At 45.2% G+C, this 25,779-nt stretch overlaps 1 long non-coding RNA gene across 2 annotated transcripts in view; it reads left to right on the forward strand.

The window, feature by feature from the left end:
- LOC144899844 (uncharacterized) overlaps nt 1–24,205 on the forward strand; it is a 56,976-nt gene extending 32,771 nt beyond the window's left edge. Inside the window, exon 5 of one of the 2 annotated variants that reach the window (XR_013628177.1) lies at nt 23,685–24,205. This is a non-coding gene — a long non-coding RNA (uncharacterized LOC144899844). The remainder of the gene's footprint in view (nt 1–23,684) is intronic. The other variant, XR_013628178.1, reaches the window with a different exon arrangement.
- The last annotated feature ends 1,574 nt before the right edge of the window (nt 24,206–25,779 follow it).

Genomic DNA, 25,779 nt, shown 5'->3' on the forward strand with positions numbered 1-25,779 from the left:
TTAGCCGGCTAATTAAAGCTAATCCACCTGCCGTGCTCGCTTGCAGACGTCTTTGCTCTCGGGGAGCTCGGCAACAGCCTGAAGGTGCTGCAGGAAGTCGCCATGAAGAGCTTCTTCTCTCCGTCCGCGCCATCTGGCCTCATTAGGCAACCGGGACAATTAGTCGCCGCGCAATCCCTTCGAAACTTCCTGTTTTGGTCTCTGCCTGTCTCTCAGAACCATAGAGAAGAAAGGAAGCGTCATTCAGCGTTCCAACGCCAATAAGACGGATCAAAGCACTGGAATGGCTTGGTGCACCCAGTGTGTGTTTGGGAATGGACATTATGTGCAGAGGGGAAACGATTGGCATGGTTCTCCATGATGGTTCTCCATGATGGTTGTCCATGATGGTTGTGGTTGTCCATGATGGTTCTCCATGATGGCTGTGGTTGTCCATGATGGTTGTGGTTGTCCATGATGGTTGTCCATGATGGCTGTGGTTGTCCATGATGGTTGTGGTTGTCCATGATGGTTCTAGTTGTCCATGATGGTTGTCCATGATGGTTGTAGTTGTCCATGATGGTTCTCCATGATGGCTGTGGTTGTCCATGATGGTTGTGGTTGTCCATGATGGTTGTCCATGATGGCTGTGGTTGTCCATGATGGTTGTGGTTGTCCATGATGGTTCTCCATGATGGCTGTGGTTGTCCATGATGGTTGTGGTTGTCCATGATGGTTGTCCATGATGGTTGTGGTTGTCCATGATGGTTCTAGTTGTCCATGATGGTTGTCCATGATGGTTGTGGTTGTCCATGATGGTTCTCCATGATGGCTGTGGTTGTCCATGATGGTTGTGGTTGTCCATGATGGTTGTCCATGATGGTTGTAGTTGTCCATGATGGTTTTGGTTGTCCATGATGGTTGTAGTTGTCCATGATGGTTTTGGTTGTCCATGATGGTTGTAGTTGTCCATGATGGTTTTGGTTGTCCATGATGGTTGTAGTTGTCCATGATGGTTTTGGTTGTCCATGATGGTTGTAGTTGTCCATGATGGTTTTGGTTGTCCATGATGGTTGTAGTTGTCCATGATGGTTTTGGTTGTCCATGATGGTTGTCCATGATGGTTGTGGTTGTCCATGATGGTTTTGGTTGTCCATGATGGTTGTCCATGATGGTTGTGGTTGTCCATGATGGTTGTGGTTGTCCATGATGGTTTTGGTTGTCCATGATGGTTGTCCATGATGATTGTAGTTGTCCATGATGGTTGTCCATGATGGTTTTGGTTGTCCATGATGGTTGTCCATGATGGTTGTGGTTGTCCATGATGGTTGTGGTTGTCCATGATGGTTTTGGTTGTCCATGATGGTTGTCCATGATGATTGTAGTTGTCCATGATGGTTGTCCATGATGGTTTTGGTTGTCCATGATGGTTGTAGTTGTCCATGATGGTTGTCCATGATGGTTGTCTATGATTGGCTACTTATTGGGAATCGTGCTCCGACTGAATCCGTTACTAATTGTATAATTACTCTAATACTATTATTTCATATCGATGACAACCATAACTTCATCTAAAAATAACTTATAGGACAAAATATCGGCAGCAAAGTTGCATCCTGTCCTCCAGAGTGAAGGAGGCATCTGGCAGGGCTTTCCATCCTGCATCTGGTGGACTCTAATGAATAAACGGCTCCAAAAAGTACTAGTATACCATTTCCCATTGGTATTGGTATTACCCTGTTTTCCACTTGGTGCTATGCTATGCGATGCTATGCGATGCTATGCTATGCTATGCTATGCTATGCGATGCGATGCGATGCGATGCTATGCTATGCTATGCTATGCTATGCTATGCTATGCTATGCTACATGGCCATCGTTGATGCCAGGAGAAAAAGCTGAGATGATGACTTCCATAACTACTCATGGCATGAACCTTCCCTTTCCAAGTGTCGTTGGCAGGGCTTGGTTTTATTGGACGCTTTCAGACGTCTTTCAAGCTGAAATGAGCTGAATGGGCGGGTTCCTCAGGTCCACATCAAATGGTTAAAGCCCATGGGGTTCCCCCACGGAGACCATATCATGTCTTCATCCTCCTTTTTAGGAAGAAGGCCAGACACCTCCAAGGGATTTAGATTAGAAAAATCCCAAAAGATGTAAGAGCCTTTTCCTGGGAGTTTGATTGCTATCTTCAAGGTTGACTCTTTGACCTTGACAGCTCCACGGTGAGGAGCTTAGAATGTAAAAAAGTGGGAGGATATGAAGACGCTTGGGATGGCGCTGAACGCTCGCTTTCCTTTGTGATGTCACAGATGGGTGGGCTTCCTTATGGGGGGATAATCTGCTCCTTCTATGGTGGAGCAGGGCAGTGATAGTAATCTGCCACTGGGACTGCTCCTCGGTAATAAGGAGATGATGCTGTGGTTAAGGGTTAGGGCGAAGGTCAACAAGGTCAACAAGGTCATACCGTGGAGATGTTGGGCACAGCAGTTCTGCACGTCTGATGTTAGGAGTAGCTGGTGCAGGCTTGGCAGGCTGTTAGATGCGGACCTCCCAAAGCTACCTCTGATGTCCCCGTCCGGGGGTCCCGCTAACGACCTCCTGCAGGGAGAGGCTCCTGCTTCACACGTTGACAACCAAACCCGCTGACGGAGGAAATGCAAGAATGTCGTCAGCATGCACTCGCTGTTCTGCTGGCGAGGACACGCCCTCTTTCGGGCTTTCATCAGATGGCGCTAGGGCCACTCGGGTACGTCAGTGACGTCACCTTGGGCCGGCAATAAACTGGAAGCCACATGCTAACAAACTCACCCATCCATGATCATGTTGGCTCGGCCAGTAAATCCTGTTATTAATGATTAATTTCTAATTAATTTGTCATAAAGTTATTGTCTTTGTGTAGCGTTATTGTCAAGTTCGGCCAGAGAAGAAGGAGTCGCAATGAATTCAGCCTGTGGTCTCCATCCTGGTGTATGTTTATCACAATAAGTAGAATTCCAACAACTTCCAAGCACCTCCATGATAACAAAGATGAAAAAATGAGAAGAAAAGAGCATCAATAACACCCACCCCCCCCCCCCCCCCACCCCCGTTAATGACAACACGTATCAACCCCACAGAGACGCTTTCCTCTAATTGTGCTGTCGACCTTTTGTTTTGCGCTCACAAAATGCTCAATTTAGGCGGTGATGTTCTCGGAACGTTGGGGAAACTTCCAGCGCTGACATTTGGGATTTGTTGTCCGCACGAGCAAACAAAAAGAAAAAGCATCTCATTCAAATTGGCTTTTTGTTTGCCAACTAAACAACATTCCGAACGTCCTTTTCATGCATTCGCAGCAGAAAGGTTCTCGAGGCAGGACTCGAACTCACTTTGGGTCGGATGACAGCTGCCATCGTGGTGGACGGACTCCATGAGCGATGGACGCAGGCATCCAAAGTGCCGCCGTTTGACTCCTAAACGCTCCTAAAAGCTCAATCATGTTGAGATGAAAGATGGCAGCTGAAACGCTTTTTGGCGCAGGAGAACAAGAAAGGCAACACGAGATCATCATTGAAAGTCATCACTCAAAAGATCGTTAATGGACTCTCTAAACACGAGGCGTGAGGGTGAGGCGGAAATTAGCCCAACAGTCACAACTGAGATGTTTGGAAGGATTTGTCATCGAGGATAACGAGGCTGATGGATACGTGTGTGTGTGTGTGTGTGTGTGTGTGAGGGCAAAATCGAAGGATGAGAGGAAGAAATTGAAGAAAGAGAGGAATGGAGGAAACAAGCTGAAGGAATTAAGGAAGGAAGGACGATATAAAGCTGGGGTGTCCAAACCTTTTCCTCCAGCGAGGGCCACATCGTGAAAAATGAAAGGATGCAACTTTGATATTTTGTACAGAAATGCTAAGTTATATCGATCTCAGCTTTATGATACACATTCATCCCTCGCAACATTGCAGTGTGGATACACGTTTTTTTAGGAATGAATGAACAAATGATGGCTGTTTGGTGGCAGACTATGGCCCATCGTTAGTCACAACCTACTGAAATACGTACAAGTGACATGTAGTACTCTGGTCACAAGGCAGCAGTAATGACTCAAAACACAGCTAACGACATTACCTGACATTATATCACCCATCTTTCGTGGTAACATGTAATACTTACATGTATTGTATACATGTATTACATGTAATACTTGCAGTATTTTGCTTGACATCAAATAACACCCCTATAGTCATCTTTACACTCCTGTTACCCATAATAGTAGACATAATAAGAGAAAATAAGACATAGAAAACCTGTTTACCACCTTCTAAATACACTTTTTAACATGATTAGAGACCACGAGACATTAAATAACACCCCTATAGTCACCTTTACACTCCTATTACCCAATATAGTAGACTTAATATGAGAAAATAAGACATAGAAAACCTGTTTACCATTTTCTAAATACACTGTTTGACATGATTAGAGCCCTCTAGACCTGAAATAACACCCCTATAGTCACATTTATATTCCAATTGAGCAATATAGTAGACATACTAATAGAAAATAAGACATAGAAAACCTGTTTACCACCTTCTAAATACACTGTTTAACATGATTAGAGAGCTCTATACATGACATAACACCCCTATAGTCACCTTTTCACTCCTATTACCCAATATAGTAGACATAGTAAGAGAAAATAAGACATGAAAAACCTGTTTACCACCTTCTAAATACACCATTTAACATGATTAGAGACCTCTAGCCCTGAAATAACACCCCTATAGTCACCTTTACACTCCTATTACCCAATATAGTAGGCATAATAAGAGAAAATAAGACATAGAAAACATCTTTACCGCCTTCTAAATACACTTTTTAACATGATTAGAGACCTCTAGCCCTGAAATAACACCCCTATAGTCACGTTTACACTCCTATTACCCAATATAGTAGACATACTAAGAGAAAATAAGACATAGAAAACTTGCCATCGAGCCAAATGATGTCTGCTAGCATCCCGGTTAGCCCAGCTCGCCCCGATCCCGACGTGTTGTAGCCGCCATGCCGTCTTTCTTTTTTATTTCGGGACGTGAGAGAAAGCAGCAGCTGGAACAAGACGCTTATTATCACGTCTTATTTGGGCGTGCGGGAGAGAACGTGTCAACCAGATCATTTACACATCCACCACACGCCGGGCGACGGTGGCGTCGGGAATGGGGAATGGGGAATGGGGAATGGGGAATGGGGAATGTTCATCCACAATTACCCGTACTTTTACCCACGTCAAGTAGCCCAGTACACCAATGCTGAGAAGTCTCACAGTTCACTAAAACTGTCCAAGCAGCCAAATCTGCAGACAAATGCTTTCATATTGCTGCTATATAGGTCTATGCTGTATAGGTCTATGCTATACTATGCTATATAGGTCTATGCTATATAGGTCTATGCTGTATAGGTCTATGCTATACTATGCTATATAGGTCTATGCTATACTATGCTATATAGGTCTATGCTATACTATGCTATATAGGTCTATGCTATATAGGTCTATGCTGTATAGATCTATGCTATACTATGCTATATAGGTCTATGCTATACTATGCTATATAGGTCTATGCTATACTATGCTATATAGGTCTATGCTATATAGGTCTATGCTATGTAGGTCTATGCTATACTATGCTATATAGGTCTATGCTATGTAGGTCTATGCTATATAGGTCTATGCTATGTAGGTCTATGCTATACTATGCTATATAGGTCTGCTATGTAGGTCTATGCTATACTATGCTATATAGGTCTATGCTATTCTATGCTATATAGGTCTATGCTACATAGGTCTATGCTTTATAGGTCTATGCTATAGGGGTCTATGCTATATGGGTCTATGCTCTATAGGTCTATGCTGTATACTAGGTGTAGGTGTATGCTATATAAGTCTATGTTCTATAGGTCTATGCTATACAGGTCTATGCTACATAGGTCTATGCTACATAGGTCTATGCTCTATAGGTCTATGCTATATAGGTCTATGCTATATAGCTCTATGCTATATAGATCTATGCTATATATGTCTATGCTATATAGATCTATGCTATATAGGTCTATGCTATATAGGTCTATGTTCTATAGGTCTATGTTCTATAGGTCTATGCTATACAGGTCTATGCTCTATAGGTCTATGCTACATAGGTCTATGCTCTATAGGTCTATGCTATACAGTTATATGCTGTATAGGTCTATGCTGTATAGGTCTATGCTGTGTAGGTCTATGCTGTATAAGTCTATGCTATACAGGTTTATGCTATACAGGTCTATGCCCTATTGGTCTATGCTATATAGGTCTGTGCTACATAGGTCTATGCTACATAGGTCTATGCTCTATAGGTCTATGCCCTATAGGTCTATGCTATACAGGTATATGCTGTATAGGTCTATGCTGTATAGGTCTATGCTATACAGGTCTATGCTACATAGGTCTATGCTACATAGGTCTATGCTCTATAGGTCTATGCTATACAGGTATATGCTGTATAGGTCTATGCTGTATAGGTCTATGCTGTGTAGGTCTATGCTGTATAAGTCTATGCTATACAGGTCTATGCTATACAGGTTTATGCTATACAGGTCTATGCCCTATTGGTCTATGCTATATAGGTCTGTGCTACATAGGTCTATGCTACATAGGTCTATGCTCTATAGGTCTATGCCCTATAGGTCTATGCTATACAGGTATATGCTGTATAGGTCTATGCTGTATAGGTCTATGCTGTATAAGTCTATGCTATACAGGTTTATGCTATACAGGTCTATGCCCTATAGGTCTATGCTATATAGGTCTATGCTGTATGATATGACAGTATGATAGTAGCAGTGAGAGCAGCATTAGATTGAAAGTGATGAAAACGGCGTCGCAGCCGTGACAGCCCCCCCTGGTGGTGAAGTCTTTGAGCGGCGGGTCAGCGTGGGGCGAGGATGCGGGGTGGAAGGTGGCTCATGATGGCATGTGTGCAGACAATGTAGGCCACGGTGCTCATCCTCCTAATCACACGCTGGTCGGAATAAAAGAGAGGAGATATGCCCATCGTCCACTTGCTGCTCTAGCGGCTTATCGTTTATCTTGATGATTCCACTCATGGCCCCGAGCACGTGACCTTTGACACCGCCGCCTCGCACGGCTTAATCACGGGAGACATTAAAACCCTTCCTTCTGCTCCCAAAGCTCATATCAACTTTCAGGAAAGGGATGATCTTCGCCAAAGACGCTGACTCATGATAGCCTATGCTGACAAATGTGGAAGACGTAATAATAATCGTAATAAAAATCATCAAAATGTGAATAATAATCATCAAAATATGATATTTCGGCACTAAAAAGCCAGCATGAAGATCCATAGATCCTCAACAACAAACACAATGTTGTCTTGTTTGGAGAAGAAAAGCCTGCAGCCAGCCCACACCTCCAGAGATCCTCTCACACGGGGTGAGGTGCTCACTCTGAGGGTAATTAGGGCGCACAACCGCCCCAAAGCTGCAACGTCCGGATCTGGGTTGTTCTACAGGCCCAGTCCTGACATCAGGAGGAACCTATAGAGGATCTTTGACTGGCCTTTTTGGTAGTATGCGCTTAGAAACAGCAGAGCGCTCCTGTCATTCACAGTAGATGATCTTTGATGAAGTCCGGGTGCAGATTTTCACACAAGGTCCTTGACAACAGCACATTGGTATGTTCCGTAGATGATCTTTGACCAGCGTATTTGCATGTATGTGCACTATGCCCCTAAAAATAGCAGTTGTATAGACAATCTTTGACTGGTGTTTCTGGCAGTTGCTTCTTATCAACAAATCCTGTCATATAGAGGATCTTTGGATGGTGGTTTTTTTCTGCGGTAGGTTCTTCAAAACAGCAGAGCACTCCTGTCATATGAAGGATCTTTGGATGGTGTGTTTTTTGCACTAGGTTCTTATAAACAGCAGCGCTCCTGTCGTATAGAGGATCTTTGGATGGTGTTTTTTGCACTAGGTTCTTATAAACAGCAGGGCTCCTGTCATATAGAGGATCTTTGGATGGTGTTTTTTGCACTAGGTTCTTATAAACAGCAGCGCTCCTGTCATATAGAGGATCTTTGGATGGTGTTTTTTGCACTAGGTTCTTATAAACAGCAGCGCTCCTGTCATATAGAGGATCTTTGGATGGTGTTTTTTGTGCTAGGTTCTTATAAACAGCAGTGCTCCTGTTATATAGAGGATCTTTGGATAGTGTTTTTTTTTGCTCGGTCCTTATAAACAGCAGAGCACTCCTGTCATATAGAGGATCTTTGGATGGTGTTTTTTGTGCTAGGTTCTTATAAACAGCAGCGTAACCATAAAGAGCATCTTTGCTAGTGTAAGATGTTGTGTTTTCATTGATAACATTAGATAATAATTTTTGGTGAAAGTCAGGAAGTATGAGGCGATTTGGAATTTCGAGGTTGAAAAGAAGCAAATGGCCCCAGAGGTGGTTTCCATGGTAACCCTTTTTAGTATGTTTGCTCTTTAGTTGTTGAATGGAATGGTTTAGTTTCATTTTGCACCTCCACTACATACTGTACCAGCGCCGGCGTATCTTTTGGAATATTAGGGATTATATGGATGCATACGCGCATGTGGCAGCCAAGAAAAATAGCGCCACGGCATTTAAGGACATTTTAATGACATTTTAATGACACATGATGAAACTAGGATATTCCTAATGGTACAGCGAAAGAAAGGCTTCCATAATTACATGCTAGAAATGTTGCAGCCGTGCTTGTCCAGCGAGGGGCGGGAAAATGAAAAGACGTGACGCAGGAAAGCGGCCGCAATCGTAATTACACAGCGTGTGTCTTCTCTTCACGCTGACGTGAAAACTTAATAAAGATAGCAGTGTGGCGGAGAAACGCTCATGCTAACGATATTAGCATGCAGTCTGATGGACCAGGTATGGATATTCAATAAATACATGAAAATAACGCTTCTACGTTCTACCAAACCCGTCAACTCTCTTTCCAAACCTACCGATCCAACCCACCTTCTCACCTACCAGCCTACTTACCTACCATACCTAGTACGTATGAACCAACCTATATACTTACCTACCTACCAAGCAACCTCCCTACCAACCATCTCAACGACCTACCAACCCACCTACCTAGGTAGCAACTGACCTACTACCTACCTACCAACCTGCATATTCATCCGCCAACCAACCTGCTTACATACTTGCTTATAAACCAACCTACCTCTCTCCCTACCAACTGAACTACCAACCAACCAACCCAACTGCCTACATGACCACCAATCTACCAACAAGCCCATCTACCAAGCTACGTACCCAACTGGACGACTAGTTCCAGTGTATCTACTAACCCATCGACCTATCAACCGACCTACGTACCTACCAACTTATAGACCTACCCGTTTAGCTGCAAACCAGCATATATACTTACATATATACTGTATCTACCTACCTACCCACCAACCAGCCTATATTTTTACCTAGACCATACTTACCTACCTACCAGTCTATCTACCTACCTACCAACTGAACTACCAACCATCATCTACCAACCAGCCCACCTCTACCATGTACCTCCCAGCATATTTACTATGTACAAATTACATTTTTTATTAGATTTATTACATATTAAGATTTCCATTCATTTGCTGCGTTGATGACAGCCCCTTGGAGGAGGTCATCAAGCTGCGGCTGGTGAGGGAGTAGAGTGACAACCTCCGAGTTGCAAACATGACGGACGTCATGTTACAAGCTCAATTTTTCATCGTTTTTAAATTTCACGCTGTCTCACGCCGTCTTCGCATAGCATGCCGCCCCGGCCCCGTCCCCGGAACGCCAGGATGCTAGGATGCTTTCAGTCGCTCAGTCAACCTTTTCCCAGAAAATCGATACCGTCGGAAAGGCGCTGCTGTTCCTCTCTGGACGGCTGCCAGTTTGCTGCTACGTGAGCAACCGGCGCTTATTACGCGTTCAAGTCCTGACCCACCGTCAGCACACCGTGCACCGCATGCCGCCTCACGCCGCCTCACGCTGGGCGGCTCCCACTGGCTTTTCCAATCACCTTTCATCTGACATTTGATGGTCAAGCTAACACCTCATCATCAGGATGCTAGTAGCCACATTTCCTTGACCCACGAGGCCGTGTGCACACGCAGCAGGGTGCTGGAAAACCGCATATTTCCTGGAAAAAATGGTGTCCACACAACCTTGTATTTCAAAAAAACAAAAAGTGCATCCGAATGAATTTTAGTGCCAGATGTCTGCAGGTTTGTTTGAAATTCTTCGTTTTCAGTGCCAGATGTCTGCGGGCTCATTGGAAATTTTTCGTTTTTAGTGCCTGATGTCTGCGAGCTCGTTTGAAAATCTGACTGATGTGATGAAGTACATTGTACAACTCAGCAGCAACACAACCAATGTTGTCACAGCACACGTAGCAATGTGACACATTTGTGTCCTTGGCGTGTTAGGTTGATTCATGACGTCTTCTACCAAGCTTCCCATCCGCATCCTCCACTAATTGTCTCGGAGAGTGAAAGCCCACAGTGTCTTTTCATGCAAGACTTTGACCTTGTTTGTTGCCTACGATAATCAATAATCTCCGGCGTACCAGGAGACCTCCTCCTGGAGTTTTCTGAAGGTTGCATGCTAGCAGAGCACACACGTGATTGGGGAGGCCTTGGCTGCCCGAGACGCGTTCGTGAGGCTGTCACCTGGGGGCCGACTCGCCAGGGACGCTTTGGTCTTGGCTTGAACCGGCGGCTGCTTTTCATTTGAGGAACCCGATGAAAATATCAAGTAGAGGACTCGTAGCGGAAGCGACGTGTCAGAGGGAGATGAGCGGCGAGGAGGCTGATGGAGGATAATGGGACACATGTAATCACGTCGCAATGGCCAACAAAAAGGATTCTGACAGCGTGGAAAAGTGGAAGTGACAGCATAGGACAGGATGCGGGATGGCGTCCTTTGGAAAAGCTCTTATGACTTTCTTTTTCATCTGTCATTAGCTTAGCTTGCTAGCTCTAGTTAGCTCAAACAATGTTGTTTTTGGCAGCCATGCTGTGTTTAGTGTCTTAGTCTTTTGGATGAGCACATTTTTAGGTGTAAATCTGCACCAAACATCACCTCTTCCACTGTGTAGTTGCATCATCACCTCGTTTTAACTCTCTGATATATAGCACATCATGACTGGTGTTCTTTTGGAAACGTCAGCTGCTTTTAACCTTGAAAAACCTTTTTATTCATTATTTGGCAAAAGTGGCAGCACGGGAAGCGACGATGCGGCTCGACTGGTGTGTGTGTGTGTGTATGTGTGTGTATGTGCGTGTGTGTGTGTGTGAAACATGTCATCGCTGATGACAGTCATGGCTGACAAATTCACCGAATGTGGCCTGAAAGTTTCCCAGCATCTGTGCCGTTTATTGGTCATGGCTGATTTGCCTTGGCGGAGGCATTTAGGATACATCACCGCCCCCCCCCCCCCCCCCTCAACCACGAGCTGCTTTCATGCATATATTCCTCGTATTCCTCATATTCCTCCGTATCCACCACCCGTTTGGGAGCAGTTCTTCCCGGGAGAGCCCGCCTGACCTTCCTTAGCCTCCTGCCGTCACAAACGGCGAGAAAAAGGCGGCTAGCTGCTATTTAGCTATTTTTGTCACACGTCAGCGGCGGGGCGTACGTGAGAGCAGCCTGTGGGCGCTCCTGCTTCCAAAGCTTCTAATCCTAAATCCTTGAGGGGGAAAAAGAAGCGGAATGATCTCTGAACGGCGAGCGCAGCTGTCTGCTTAATAAAACGGCTTGAAAAAATGATGTTGGCATGTCTAAGCTGAAAGTGTGACGCCTCTGAAGAAAAGAAAAAAGCCGAGTCAACAGACGCCAGCGGCTTTGTGGAGCAGAGCGACCGAGACGCATTCAAGTTCCCGTTGTTTTCACCTCCGAAGGAATGACGAGATCCTTACCTGACACAGAAATGTCATCGAGTCCCAGGAACCTTCAAGCGACGATTTGGTTCCACCAGGAAGCCTTGGGGGGGGGCAACCACACTGGCAGCGGGAAGCTCCAAATAGGATTTGACTGGAATCAAACTGACTCCTTTTCAATGGATGGACGCTGGCGCTGCTCCTCTAGTCACGCCTGCACTCATAGTGCACTCATAGTGCACTCACAGTGCACTCACAGTGCACTCACAGTGCACTCACCGTGCACTCACAGTACACTCATAGTGCACTCACAGTACACTCATAGTGCACTCACAGTACACTCATAGTGCATTCACAGTACACTCATAGTGCACTCACAGTACACTCATAGTGCACTCACAGTACACTCACAGTGCACTCACAGTGCACTCATAGTGCACTCACAGTGCACTCACAGTGCACTCACAGTGCACTCACCGTGCACTCACAGTGCACTCACAGTGCACTCACAGTGCACTCACAGTACACTCATAGTGCACTCACAGTACACTCACAGTGCACTCACAGTACACTCACAGTGCACTCACAGTACACTCATAGTGCACTCACAGTACACTCATAGTGCACTCACAGTACACTCATAGTGCACTCACAGTGCACTCACAGTGCACTCATAGTGCACTCACAGTACACTCATAGTGCACTCATAGTGCACTCACAGTACACTCACAGTGCACTCACAGTGCACTCACAGTACACTACACAGTACACTCACAGTACACTCACAGTACACTCACAGTACACTCACAGTACACTCACCTGTGTACACTCACAGTGCACTCACAGTACACTTATAGTACACTCACAGTACACTCACAATACACTCTTAGTACATTCACCAGTGTACACTCACAGTACACTCACCAGTGTACTACACAGTATACTCACACTACACTCACAATACACTCTTAGCACACTCACCAGTGTACACTCACAGTACACTCACACTACACTCACAGTACACTCACAGTGTACACTCACAGTACACTTACCAGTGTACACTCACAGTAAGTATGTAAGTATGTCTATGTGGGTGTGTGTGTATACCGTATACTATGTATGTATGTACTATGCATGTATGTGTGTGTGTACAATGTATTAGCTTTAATAATGATACGGAGTGCATGAGAGAGTGCATTATTATTTTTATTTTCAGCCAAAAAGCATAAAAAAAGCATCTCGCCCAAAGACCGGGGTAGACTCCAGCATACCTGCGACCCCTCCACAGGAAATGGATGATGGACGTACGTATACGTATTTCCTGTATGTAGTATTACGCCATTTGCGATGGGGGCGCCGGGCTTCGCCAGGCCTCGCCAGGCTTCGCCAGGCTTCGCCAGGCTTCGCCAGGCCTCGCCATGCCTCGCCAGGCCTCGCCAGGCCTCGCCAGGCCTCATTCCACCTTCCCTTTTGGGGTTTGCTTTTTCTTTTCTCTTGGTGCTTCCAAGCTGGTCCTTATCAAGGAGATGCAGCTTCACCAAACATTGCGTCTAATTGGGTGGCAAAGCACGGCGTCGCGGCTGATAAGCTGCTGGGGGCGGATGCTGTCGCCGTGGCGGCGGGCGGGGGGGTGGGTGCTGATGCTAACTTTTGGATTCACCTCGCTGGAGGAAGCCTAACAGGATACGTCTCAGCAACGCTGGGTCACGTGATGAGGGTTTCTAAACGCATCAATGAAGGCCTCGCTTATCCGCCGTCACGTTTGCATTCGCCGGAGACGCATCCTAAATACGAGATGACACCTTTTGGGGGGCGGGGGCAGTCCAACTCTGGCAGCCTTTCATGGGGAACATTTACGGAATTATTTAACGGGTCCCTCGTGGACGGCGTGAAGACACGTGATGTGGAGACTGACCCCCAAATGTTGATACCACGATACTCGATAGTATTTTCATAGTATTTGATAGTATTAGAAATCATGTGATGGTCATGTGATAGATAGATTATTACTCTTTGCCCAGTCTAAGCTTCCAAAACTTGCCACTTTTTGTCTTTCATAATATTAAATTAAATTAAATTAAATTAAATTAAATTAAATTAAATTAAATTAAATTAAATTAAATTAAATTAAATTAAATTAAATTAAATTAAATTAAATTAAATTAAAATAAAATAAAATAAAATAAAATAAATTTATTCATTTTAATTTGAATCCACGAGCATCCTGAAAAGGCGGCTAGCTCTGCGTACGCTTTAAAACGTTGTTGTTGATGTGCTGATGGTTGTGTTGTGCAACATACTCGTTCATCAACCAGCATGGGATGTGATGGGAAGTCAAACATCTGGCGCCATACGAGCAGTGGTCATTCCCCCCCCCCCCAACGAGCGCCGTAGCGGAGTCTCGGTCTGTGCTGAGGTGGCGTCTATTTCGGGAGCAGACAGCCTGACTCCTGCAGGAACCGAGAGAAGGAAATGACAGACTAACGCAGGGAGAAGGACGCTTGGTTGCCAGTCCGACACGCACGCACGCACACGCGTACGGACATGGAAAAACGGGGAAGGGAAGCGAAGCGGGGGGGGGGGGGGGGCGTCGGTCTGAGTTTACAGCAAGTTCAAACCAAAGCGACGTCATGGAGCCACAATATATTGGACTTTTTAACAAATCTCTGAAAGGAAAAGTTGGCATCCGTAATCCTTATGGAAGACATGAACACGTATCTTTCTTTTTATTGCAGTATTTTGATGATTTGAAGTATTAGCGGAACTTCCTTCCTTCTGTTTTCAAGTCCTTTTTTGTGTCATAATTGCATTGTTTTTTCTGTAAAATTCATGATCGTTTTTGGAGTATTTACATACTTTTGTAACTAGTATTTGTATTGTACATTGCATGTTTTTTTTTTATTTTTATGTGTACTTATATTTTCTGTACTTTTTTTAACTGTTAAATTTTCCATGATGACAGTAAGATTTAGATATTTCCCCTTTTCAACAATATAATTCCCCCTTCCTTTGGGGGTCCCAAAACCCCCAAAACCAACATTAACTGTTAAATTTTCTATGATGACAGTAAGAGTTAGATATTTGAGATTTGTTTTAAAAGTAGCTCACAGGGTGACAAATTGTGGACACCCCTTTTCAACAATATAATACCCCCTTCTTTTGGGGGTCCCAAAACCAACCAAAATGTCCCTTGTTTGTGTCCTTGTGCAAGTTCAACTTGGTTGTTTCTTGAATGAAATTGAGTCGCTGGGCATCAGGATGCATGGTCCCCCTGAGCAAAGGGGCGCAGAGGGGGAGGGAAAGGGTGTTGGGGGGCATTCCCCGCCCACTTGATCCCCGTGGATGATGTCAGATGCGGTAGGACAGGTTTTGCCTGCATTTGGAGGTGAAAACGACATGAAAATGTGATGTCAGAGGGCAGCAGTGAAGGTGTCTTCATGGAAGACTTCATCAACAACGTTAGTGGAAAAGGACAGAAGGAAGGAAGTTGATGGGGAGCGTTTTGGGATGAACTTTTGGTTGTCCAAGGAAAACATCTGATCTCCTTCAGCTTTGCCGCATGGAACTTCATTGTAGGAGAAACACACTTAGCGACTTCAATTAGAATTCCTGCGCCGCTGCCGCTAGCGTAAATGCTGACACCTCAACCTGCGGGAAAAATAGAAGCTGATAAAAGCCTCCGTGATTGGGAGAGGGTGTTAGAGATGGAAAGATTTGCATAAAAATACTCCAACCTTGCCGGCGTCGTTTGCTTTGCAATTGAAATCAGCCTGGTGTTTGTTTGCCGTGTCTTCCTAGCGTCGTGTACTTCCTTGTTTTCATCCCATGCTGCTTTGACGGCGCCGTCCTTTATGGAAGGCATTCCCAGCAAAGCCGCTCCTGACAACAATTTATGTCTGCTTCTTGTGACAAAGACCTCAGAAGAACTCTTAGGAAGACATGGAAAACACCAATAGCGTCTCTGCTCCCAGTGTTGACTTGGGAATCTCCTGGAGTTTCCAGGGCTTTCATTTTCTTCCTTTAGAAAATAAATCCAAATAAATCCTAATAAAAAGTGATTGAAATAAAAGTGGGTCATACTTAAACTGAGGAACTAATGTGTAGTTACGAGGAACTAATGAGTAGTTACTGAGGAACCTAGGAGTAGTTACTGAGGAATTAATGAGTAGTTACTGAGGAACTAATGAGTATTTACGAGGAACTGCTGAGTAGTTACTGAGGAACTAATGAGTAGTTACAAGGAACTAATGGGTAGTTACTGAAGAACTAATGAGTAGTTACCGAGGAACTAATGAGTAGTTACTGAGGAACTAATGAGTAGTTACGAGTAACTAATGAGTAGTTAATCAGTAGTAACTGAGAAACTAACGAGTAGAGTAGCTACTGAGGAACTAATGAGTAGTTATGGAGGAACTAATGAGTAGTTATGGAGGAACTAATGAGTAGTTACTGGGGACTTAATCAGTAGTAACTGTGAAACTAACAAGTAGAGTAGCTACTGAGGAACTAATGAGTAAGGCGCATACATATAGAGTGGTTACTGAGGAACAAAAACATACATTTAGAGTAGTTACTGATGAACTAAGGCACACATTTAGAGTAGTTACTGAGGAGCGAATGAGGAGTTGTCATGAGAGTAGTGGTTAGGGTTAGGTAGGCGGGTTCCTCAGTAACTACTGTCATTTAGTGTAAATGATTGTGTGAATGACTTCCTATTTCTGATCAGTACTTCCTGTTGGCTCTTGTCCCATGGGTGTAACACTGCTGCCCCCTGGCGGCCAGTGTAGAGTACTACATATTTGAATGCATCTCCTGAAGGCCATGCATTTGTTTGAGTCCATTTTTATGCTAGAAAAGACGTGATTTAGGCCATAAATAGCAAATAGCGTTGACTGAAATATGCAAATGTAAGGAATATTAGGTTGTATTCAAGGATTTATGAATGAATGTATTTTTGTAAAAGTGGCGAGGGATTACAGTAATGACTTTTCACGTTTAGGAAATATGACTTATTGCTGCTTCCAATGAACGCCTCATCCTCTTTGCTAATTAGCGTTTACGCTCATAATCTTATTTCATTTCTCTCCAACCTCATGTCACTTTTTTTTACAAATTGTAATTCAGGACATGTTGAATTTTGCAAGCGTGAAAAGGTGTAAATATATATAATATATATATAATATCTTTCCGTTTGCCTGCACGCTTTCCACATTTCCCTAATGGCTTTTTCATAGCGGGAGTCAAATTAGCCCCCCCCCCACTCTCCAGCTAGCGTTGCATTAATTCAGGTGGTGAACTATCTCCAGTATATTTACGTTACGTTACGCAACACCCATGGACTTGGCATCCCACCGCTTGGCCCCCGTGACCCTGTCGCCAGCGGCTGCCTCAGCGTGGCCAGCTTTGCCGTTTCGGCGATGATGATTTTAGAGCGCACGATTATGCGGTAGCATGGAACAAGCGTGTGCGAGAGGACTCCATCACCCCCCCCCCCCGCCCCCCCCCCGTCTCGCCGTGGAAATGAATGCAAGGACATGGAGGCTTGCTGTCGGTCGGAGGAACAGCAGCAGTCGGCGTAGTGTTGTAGTAAAAGGGCCTTATATAGAGGATCTTTGACTCAGGTCCTTAAGGACAGCAAACTGTTCTTGTCCAATAGAAGATCTTCGACTAGTGTTTTTGCCAACAGGTTCATAAAAGCGTGTTTTTGAGGTAGGTCCTTTACAACAGCACAACCCTCCTGTCGTATAGAGGATCTTTGACCAACACTTTTACAGCAGGTCATGTAAAGAGAGGATCTTAAGAGTCGTGTTTTTCTACTCAATGACATGTCGTCCGCCAGTACGATGGACTTAACCCCCCCGACCCCCACCCCCACCCCCCGTCGTGGGGTAGCGTAGCGTACGAATGCCAAGTCGGCATTCTTTGCCGTGTTTTTCATCGAAAATCCATCCCAACGCTCTGAGGCTTTGTGGGCAAATCATGTAGAAAAGTGCAGTTCTTTTGTTTATTTCTTTATTTTCTTGGTAATTGTTTTCACGGCAGTCGCCTGCAGCCGCGGACAAGGACAGCGGTGCGCTAAATTCCCTCGATAAACGGCGTCAGACAGATGGAGGGCTTTCATCCAGTCAGCAAATCATTTGGCCTCAGATTGATGTTCTCTCACTTGGTCTCACACACACAGTCACACGAGTGTGTGTGTGTGTGTGTGTGCGTGTGTGCGTGTGTGTGCGTGTGTGTGTGTGGTCCTCAGGTGCGTCTAAATTGACAATTCCCTTGTCAGAGGCGTCCAATCGCCGTCCCGAAATAAGCCGTTGCCGAGACGCATACTGACAGACTCAAACAAGCACGTGCCAGATGGTGTGTTCAAGGAAACGAGGAATTGAGAAACTCCTCGCCAGTGTGCGTTGCAATTTGGAGCAACAAGGCATGCGTTGCAAAGGAGGAGGTGGAATGGTCTGCTCGGTGTTTTGGTGCAGCAGGACAGTGATAGTAATCTGCCACTGAAATGATTGGTGGAGCCATTATTTCACCATTATTAGCATTTTATCAATCCAATCCAATGAAAAGGCATAGTTGGTGTCTGTGAGGCATTCAAGGACAAGGACATTTGACCTTGATGATGTGATATCATGAGAAACAAACTGGACGATGAGGTTGGGGAGAAGGTGATATTATTACAGGAATGAAGTCATAATATTACTAAAGATTTGAGAAGAAAGTGAGGATGTTAAATATAATATTCCTTTTCACCTTGAACGACCTTGAACTGAGACCTACTATTATTGTGTAAATATGTATTCTAACGTAGCACCCGCCCTGTGGGAGGTCGTTAGCAGGAGCTCCAGCCTCGTCTTCATCAAGACAAGAAAACTTTAGTCTTCTGTCACAAGAAGAAAAAACACCAAAAACCTGAACTTCTGGGGTGAGAAGAGAAAGTTACACTTGACTTGCAGTCGTTAGCGTTATTATTATTATTCTTCTTATTATTACACCCGTGGAATCCCAGCGGGGGGGCTGCGTCTACAAAGCCTTGACTAATAACCTGCTTTGACGTCTTCGCCGGCAAACCTTGAAGGATTGATGCAGGATCCGCCAGTTACTCTCGTTATTGGAAAAATCCATGATGAAGGAAGACGTATAACAAGTCTCGAGTCAAGATGGCGGCCTTTGTAGCTAGGACGCGACGCTAACCGCTAACAGGGACTCATTTTAAGGGCGTGAAAACATACAGAAGGTTAATTTCCATCCATCTTTTTAGTGGGTTGTTTATTATTACTACAGATGAATACTTTATTATTGATAATAAATAATAATATTATAATAATTATTTTTTATTATTTTATTTTTATTTATTTTTTTATTTATTTTATTATATTAATATATAATATTATTATAATAATAATATTAATATTAATAATAATATAATAATATTATTGATTACATTCACATTTCCAGCAGCTCCTCATCACAGGACATCAGAAGGACAGTGATAGTAATCAACCACCAATCATCATATCTTCATCATCATTAATGATCATATACTTATTAAAATGTCATGTTTAAACGGGAATGTTTTTGTTTTGATCGTTCAGGCAATGTTTGCGTTTAGTTGAAAGTTCATTTAAGTATATTTTCTGCTTCGTCTTTCAGGGGAGCGGGACAGTGATAGTAATCGGCCACTAATCCTCATATCTTCATAATAATCATAATGGATCATATAGTCACTAAAATCATATTTTAATGGTATTGTTGTTGTTTCAGGAACTGACAAAGTAGAATCTTTTTGAAATTGTAGTCTCAGGGTATCACACTCTAATGTATATTTCATATTATATTTATTAATTATTATTATGATATGTTATATTATTATATATATCAGGAATTGATCAGACTGGTATGAAAATGTCCAAAGAAGACGAAGCAAATGTTGCTGTTTTTGCGTTTGCGTCCGCCATGAAAGAAGCCGATGACGTCTCCTTCAAGTGGTCAGGAAAACAAAGCGTCTTGGCAGCCGACACAAACGACCAATTGGGATCACTTCCTGTCGCCTCAAGGTCCTTTGCTGTGAAGACAGGCTTTCTTCACCGAGGGAGCGCTTGGTGCTCGGCCAAGGCTTTTGGCTGAAGGACCTCCGACTGAAGCCATCTCAAGGTGGGCGGCCATCTGCCACGAGCGCCTGGGTGGAGAACAGACGTGAACCTTGGCTTTGAAGTCTTCACAGTTCGGTTAGAACTTCCAGAAAAAAAGCACGGACACCTGCCGTGTTCTCAAGGAAGGTGCTGAGCTCCTAGTCTCCTCGTCTCCTAGACCCGATGGAAGGAAGGAAGGCATGGATGCTAACCTTCATGTCGAGGAGCTTCATAGTCTGGATGGGGCTATGGTCTAGGGTTAGGGGTTGGGGATCAGGGGGTGGGGTTAGGTTTAGGGGTTGGGGGTTTGCATCTGCAAGCACCAGAAACTCTTTGAATGCTGCAATTAAGGAATGTCTAATTAGCGTCCCTCCTGTTGTTTTCACTAAGGCGCTAACGAGACGTAGCATGGGAGGCAAACATTAAATGTTGGCACCAAGAAGACAAGCCGGACTCGTCTGGAATGTCTGTGGCGCGTTCAAGTTGGAAAAGTGAAAGGTGAAAGACGGCAAAAAAGGCACACGGCGCCACGCTGGGAAAAACCCGCGCGCTCAATCCCCGCACGCTCAATCCCCAAGCCCGGGAGAAGCGGATGGAGGCGGCCGAAAGGCTTTGTGTCAAGCTCCATTAATCCGCGCCTGCGCTCCTTAAATGACGCTAGCGCGCACAGCCGGCTAGCTAGCTTAGCGCTGATGCCGCGCCTCGTCTTTTGCCGACGGGGAAGAAACGCTTGGCCGCCAGTAAAGCTGCAGCTCTGAACCTCAGACTGGGATGGCTTTTTCTCATCACCGACAACGTTTCCTCCCAGCGAGAGCCAAATAACCTCCTAGGCCCTGGCCCCACGTGGGCGGGTATCTCATGAAGCAAACTTGTTTTTCCACCATTTGGCCCAACTTCCACACCAGCCCGCAGATCTCCGCCTCTAAAAACCAAAAAACCTCCGGCCAAAGTGTGGCTGTGGAGAAAAATATGGTTGTGTTTGGTGTGGAAGTAAATAACCACAGTTAGACGTTTCCACGGCTCGCTGTGATGTCACACACGCCATGTGTTTACATCAGGAACAACACGGATGCCCTCGGAGCTGTGTTGCTTGTAGCGACTGTTCAAGCCCGGAACTGGTTCATGTTGGCGAGCGGAGGCCAAGAAGCTTTTTGTGTCAAATTATCATTCCACCTTCCACGGCATCCAGCAGCTACTTCCTGTCCTGACTGTCTTTATTTCGTGGAAGCCATGGAGCAAAAGGCTAGTCTGGTTAGCATTATAGCATAGAGGAAGCGGTGTTGCTAGTAGCCCAGTTTTTTACACACTGGTAGTCCCGCAAAAAACCTGTCATGACCACATTACATTTACCCAAGCTAAGGCTAAAATGCTAACGCTACTTAGCATTCAGAGGGACTGTCCATCTCTCCTTCCGGATGGGATTGGGTATCCAACGCATGGCTGGATGTTAAAAGAGGACATTTTAAAAAGATATACCCCTATAAAGTTGGGTTCGGCAGCTCTCCTGAAGTCCTCCTGAGCACTTGGGAGTGCTACCAATCACAGTGGAGTAGGTGTGGCCGTGGGCGGAATACATTAAAAAAACTGTTTTGGCCGGGAACAATGAAATCCAAGGTAACACAGCTGGAATAGGTGCAGATTGTGGAAGATCTAGAAAGCTTTGTGTGCTGCTTATTGTGTGTCGCTGCTCTACAGGAGTCCACAAGTCAGTACAAAGGGCCCACAATGAGCGTCATAACTCCTCTTCCGGAGAAAAGAGTTGTATTCCTACGCGAGAAAAAGCTGGAATTTTCCAAGAATAGACGTGTGACATTCCTTCATTCTTTATCCGTGGCGTTCCATTCTCATTCTCATCCTCATCCTCATCCTCATCCTCATCCTCCATACATTGGTAGCAAACGCCTTGACAAACCAGTCCCGTATGAACGTACGGATGGAAGTGGAAGTCAACTGGCATCGGAGATAAACGTATGAAGGTATTTTACGGAGCGCTGACGTATGGAATAATAAAAATACTATGAATAATTCACGTGTGCCTCCAAGAATACTACAAGAATACTACATTGTACAGCAAAGCTCTCTCATTGGATTCAAAATAAGCAACATTGTGCATCATCCTTATCGGCGGCCCACCGCCACACGCCACACGCCACACGCCACACGCCACACGCCACACGCCCACAAAGGAAGCAGCTGCACGCCGCCTGATAATAAAATCTCACCATTTGTGTTTTCTTCTTGGAAGAAAGAGCAACGGGAGTCGTTGGAGCTCGGCGGGGGCTCGCTGTGTGGCGTGCCCACAAATACGACACCAATACGACTTAGTCCAAACACAAACAGGAAGTCGTCTCCGGGACGTCCTGCTTTCGATTCTTCACAATTTTTGTTGTCTATTTTTTTACATTTGCATCCGAGTATTTCCTCTGAAACAATCTTCAACAATTTGCTTTTTGTAATATTTACAATCATATTACAACCTAACGTAAAAAATGACATCTTGTTTGTCTGTCAACATTTTATGAAGTTTGAATTAAAAAACTAACCGTTTTTTCATTTTTTATGGTTTTGTTTTTCTCTTGTTTTTTCTCCTAATATTCTAATTTTATTATAATTTCTTCTCCAACATAATATTCCAAAAATGACAACTTGATTTTGTTTTATTTCTCATAATCTTTTTTTTTTTCAGATTTATTTTTTCAACTTGGGATTACAGTACGTATTTCCAGTCGAGTAAACGGCGTATGTGACAACGTGTACGCGTGAATTGACAGCCAAGCCTAGTATTGCGTGACAGGAAAAGCCCGGAGTCTCCTTGGTGAGTCGCAGGAGTGGGGAAGGGGTGTTTGACCCCGGACTCGTGTCCCTCCCTGCAGCCTTGCTTTGAAGACGTCATCCAATCTCAGCTTTTTACACGAGCTGACAAACCCGCTCCGAGAAGACGACCTTCCGTCATCCTCTCCGTCAGTTCCTTTTACCTTACTTCCCAAACGCCGGCAGGCTCGGAACGCCTCGGGGAAATCACCGCTTCAACATACACGAGCAGGTCAGCTAATCCCGGGAAGGAAGGCGGCTGGCTTTCCAAAAGACAAGCGGCGTGTTACGTAAGGACGTCCCGCTCGGTGGGAAATGCCGAGCACACGTATTACTTGGTGGTCTTAAATCCGAGGCGGGCGGCTTTAGGAGCGCCGGTCTCCAGAGGCTTACGGCTGCTAAGTGTCACGCTTCCAAAGTGCTGATGATCACTTCACAGCTCAAAGGGATGCAAAAAGTGTGACTGCGCTTTGGAAAACTCACTTTGGAAAGACACGGGAAAGACGCGCGTATGCTTGGTCCATGGGGGGCCGCGTTGGGAACAAGGAAGGCCCAGCTTTATTAAGAAAGCATATTTCAAAATATGTCTACAGATATTGACTCAAGATCAACTTCATTATCTTCTTGGAATATTTTAGTCCCATAATATTTGGCCGTTATTCCCATAATATTGCAACTTTCTCCCCAAGCTAATTTTCCAAATATGACTTGTTTACATAAACATTTATCTTACTACGGTAAGGACACAATTAGCTCATAATGAGCTAATTATAGAATTATTATTAATGGTAGCTGGTCTAAGAGCTGGTCTATTTTTTCCCAGCAGGGAAGATGACCAAATGGACAAAAGCTGCGTGGCTTTCAAGCGCATCACTGCCCCCTGCAGGACCAGAGGGAAACGGCATCGCGGGCTTCCACGGAGCGTATCCACGCCATTCTTTTTTCCTGTGGTGTGCCGTGGCGACTCGTTCTGGACATCAAAGCTAAATCCAATTAGCGACTGCGGCACGGATTAACTAGCATCACGTTCCCTTGATTCATTCACACCTCTTCCCCGACTGCTGGAATTCCCGATGATGATTCCCGCTTTTATGCACTCAGACGAGCAGCTGATACGCAGCCTCGGCAGAGCGTGGGCTGGATGTTGCCGGTTGCTTCGGGTGTTTGTCCGCGTCTCGCCACCTGTCTTCCCGTCCGGCGTCGACACGGAGCGCTTGAGGATAGAAAAATATGAAAGCCGGATGGGCGCTAAATAGCAATTGGATCCCTGCAGTGCGTATCCATTGGAAAAAGTCTCCCGTATTCAAATCATCTTTTTGGACGGAGGACTCCGCCCCTGACAGGTCTGCACCAGTCTCCCGGGAATCTCATGCATATCTCGGAGGCTATTAAAGCATTTGCTCGGCTCTTGTCATTACGATGCAAATGAGAGCGCTGGGACGGTAAATAAGGTGTGAGAGGGAAAACGGGAAAGCGAATCCACTTGAATCCACGCCACCGTGGAGGAAAATGACTTTGGATGCCGTCACTCTTTGTGTTTTTGTTCCGTGCTATCAGCTGAAAAAGCCTAATATAGGCTGCGTGTCCACGTCATTTAGCTGGTTTTTTGTGGCTACAGGTGTTGCCAAGCATCCCTGGTGGGGGGGTGGGGGTGGGGGGCGCTCTTAGCACGATGTTAGCGCTGGTGACGGCTGTCAACAGCCAAGCGCCGTTGGAAGGCAGCGACAGGCCAATAAGCATCCAAAGTGACTCATCTAGAAGTGGGATGAGTTCAAAGACGACACCTGAAATTGGCATCCGCAAACAGGCCTGGGGGGCGCCGGGCGGAGGGGTGTAGACCGGGGATTCTGGAAGCCAGACTTCCAACTCGGAGAGAAAAAGGAGAAACTTGTGAACTTGATGATGCAGTGCAGCACAGTTGAACGATACGTGGCCTTGATGGGTGCTAATCGATGCTAACGACGGACCATTAAGCTAGCAGGAAAGAAGTCGCCAGCCAAATATGGCGCCAGGCCATCGGTCATTGGTCCCAGACCACACCGCCATCAATGGCTTTCCACAATATGGATGTGATGGAAAAACCAGCATAGACCGGTCGGACCAGCATACCTACATATGCTGGTAGCTGGTCTATACTGGTCAGACCAGCTTATCAACACATGCCTATACCTGGTCTATACTGGTCAGACCAGCATACCAACATATGCAGGTAGCTGGTCTATACTGGTCAGACCAGCATACCAACATATGCCGGTAGCTGGTCTATACTGGTCAGACCAGCATACCAACATATGCCGGTAGCTGGTCTATACTGGTCAGACCAGCATACCAACATATGCTGGTAGCTGGTCTATACTGGTCAGACCAGCATACCAACATATGCCGGTAGCTGGTCTATACTGGTCAGACCAGCATACCAACATATGCTGGTAGCTGGTCTATACTGGTCAGACCAGCATACCAACATATGTATGCTGGTAGCTGGTCTATGTATACTGGTCAGACCAGCATACCAACATATGCCGGTAGCTGGTCTATACTGGTCAGACCAGCATACCAACATATGCTGGTAGCTGGTCTATGTATACTGGTCAGACCAGCATACCAACATATGCCGGTAGCTGGTCTATACTGGTCAGACCAGCATACCAACATATGCCGGTAGCTGGTCTATACTGGTCAGACCAGCATACCAACATATGTATGCTGGTAGCTGGTCTATGTATACTGGTCAGACCAGCATACCAACATATGCCGGTAGCTGGTCTCCAGACCAGCAGCCGGTGTGCCGCTACGGAGGTCTCTGGCTCTCTGGCTCTAGCGAGCTGACTGCTAGCTAACAAGCCAAGGCACAAACAGGGCCGTGTTTCCGCCTTGCTAGGAGTAGGCGTAAGGTTGAAGGGTGCTGTCTGGGGGGG

Source organism: Doryrhamphus excisus, linkage group LG9 (assembly GCF_037039965.1).
Source record: "Doryrhamphus excisus strain RoL-2023G ecotype Guam linkage group LG9, RoL_Dexc_Guam_v1.1, whole genome shotgun sequence".
Lineage (NCBI taxonomy): Eukaryota > Metazoa > Chordata > Actinopteri > Syngnathiformes > Syngnathidae > Doryrhamphus > Doryrhamphus excisus.